Source organism: Propithecus coquereli, unplaced genomic scaffold (genome assembly GCF_000956105.1).
Source record: "Propithecus coquereli isolate 6110/MARCELLA unplaced genomic scaffold, Pcoq_1.0 Scaffold480, whole genome shotgun sequence".
Taxonomy (NCBI): domain Eukaryota; kingdom Metazoa; phylum Chordata; class Mammalia; order Primates; family Indriidae; genus Propithecus; species Propithecus coquereli.
This window is the reverse complement of record NW_012150619.1, coordinates 1,697,381-1,699,630: the sequence shown is the minus strand read 5'-3', so window position 1 is coordinate 1,699,630 and position 2,250 is coordinate 1,697,381. Positions and strand designations below refer to the sequence as shown.

The window sequence follows — 2,250 nt, the reverse complement described above, 5'->3', positions numbered from 1 at the left end:
ACCCCAACCTCCCCTCCACCCCCCACAGCTCTTCCCGTCCTCCCAGCCCTGCTCAAACCCCTTGGCATCTGGCAAACCCGCTGTGGCCCTGCCAGGGGACGGCCCCCCAAGACGTGCTGGGTTGAGAGTCTAATCTCTCAGTTGCACCCTATGTGCACCCAGCACACAGGAGTCGCTCGATGAGCGCTGCCTTAGACACACACGGTGCCGCTGCATCCCAGACAGCAGTGAACAATCATGGAATGAGCTACTTAGGGATCAAGAGGGCATCGCGTGACTTGGCCAAACAGCGAGGAAACGGAACCAGTCTGGAAGTCACAGCTGCGTTCAGGTGCTTAGTTCGGTTATTGCAGCGAACCTGAGATTCCAGGAGATTCTGACAGAACCAGGCCATCCCCATTTAGCAGGTGAGAAAAACTGAGATGCCAGATTTCAAGCCCAAGAACTCAAGCGCAGCTGGCGGGAGCCCCACTTGTGTCCCGCTACCACCACCCAAGTCAGGCGCGGAGCCTGCAGTTACTGCTCCGCTCGGTGCTCACGGCGACCTGGCAAGCCTGGACTCAGCGGATGGAAACATCTGCGCAACCTCGGCGTGCAGAGGGCCCTCGAGCTCTGGCACAAACCCAGAGGCCCCGAGGACTCACGGTTCTGCCGACAACTTCCACAGAGCACGGACGGAGCGCGAGGGGAGCAGCGCGGCACCATCCGCACTCACGGAACAAGGGCTGGTGGCCCTAATAAAGGTCGGGGAAAAACAAAAATGAGACCAAAAACAAACCTGTGGGAGCAGGCCTGGAAGATGGCCCTGGTGTTCCTTCCCTCACTGACACACAGGCCCCTGTCCCCAAGGGGCTGGGCCTGACACTGTCCCACAGGATGCTCAGAACAGACTTCCTGGCCCAGGCCCCAAAAGGACTGGAAGGTTCTACCTCCTTCCTGGTGCCCAGCCACCACGCCAGAGGCCCTGGTGGGAGAAGGCGGCGCTATGGCCAAGCGCCCCGGCTAACCGGGGGCCCAGACACGGCTGGCCACACTGCTGAGGCTGGAGCCCCCCAGCCGAGGGCACAGACGTCATGAGGCAGAGACCAGTGCCCCCGCTGGGCCTCGCTGCAAGCAAATGACACGGCCAGAGCCGGAAGGCAGGAGGCCGGGGGTGGTGTGCTACACAGCACCAGACAACCAGAACACGCAGAATCGATCACACGTAATTTATAACAGAACGCTGAACCTCACTGCCCAGCACAGAAAATGGTAATATGTTGCAAGGAACTGAACTGTGTCCCCTCAAAATTCCTACGTGGAAGCCCTAACCTCAGTGCGATGGTATTTGGAGGTGGGGCCCTGGGGGTGATTAGGGTTAGACGAGGTCACGAGGATGCCCCCGATGGGACTGGCCCCACGGGTGGCATGGGTCCTTGTAAGAGACACCGGAGGGCCCCGTCTGCTCTCGACCACGAGGACGCGGCGAGCAGGCGCCGTCTGCCAGCCAGGGAGGGAGACCTCCCGGGGACCCGCGCCCTGGACTCCCACCCCAGAACTGTGAGGAGATAGATGTCTGTTATCTAAGCCGCCCAGCCTGTGGTACCTTGTCAAGGCAGCCGAGCAACTCACACAGCTTAACACAACTCAGTGAGAATAACCTCACACGACAAACGTGTTAAATAATGTGAGAAATAAGTTAACGTGTTTACTTTATGCAACATTCATAAATAACTTTCATGTGCTATGCTCGCTGTTTATATATTCCTTTGCCAAAAATAAATTTTAAACATTCAGTGACCCTAAGCTTAAGCAGGCATCCTTCTGGAAGCCTAAATAAACACATGCTTATACGTGCATGCACACGCACACACACACACCCCTCCCCCCCACCCAAGAAAGCAGAAACCCACCAACCAGGAAACGGATTAACAGCTGCCGCAGAGCCACGCGGTGGAACGCTACATCTTCACTAAAATAAATGCGTCTGAAACACGGCAAATTAAATATAGTGAAAGTAACATGCACAGTGTGATCCCTTTTTGTAAGGGGAACGCTTTACTTAAGCACATACATGTTGTGCATGTATAGAAAGTTCTGGAAGCACACAGTGGACTCCACCGCAGTGGCTGATTCTGGGAAGGAGATAAAACAATGGAGGTGGCAGAGAGACAACCACCTTCTTACTGCTCACCATGCGTCACTGAGATCTCTCACGGTGAGCAGGGACTGCTTTGGTCTCTCAGAATGCAACACTTTCTGTAAGGAGAG

At 55.9% G+C, this 2,250-nt stretch overlaps 1 protein-coding gene across 1 annotated transcript in view; it reads right to left on the bottom strand.

Annotated features, from left to right (window-relative positions):
- CELSR1 (cadherin, EGF LAG seven-pass G-type receptor 1) overlaps nucleotides 1–2,250 on the bottom strand; it is a gene marked incomplete at its 5' end in the record, with an annotated part of 157,796 nt that overhangs the window by 98,909 nt on the left and 56,637 nt on the right. The gene's annotated exons all lie outside the window — the stretch shown is intronic.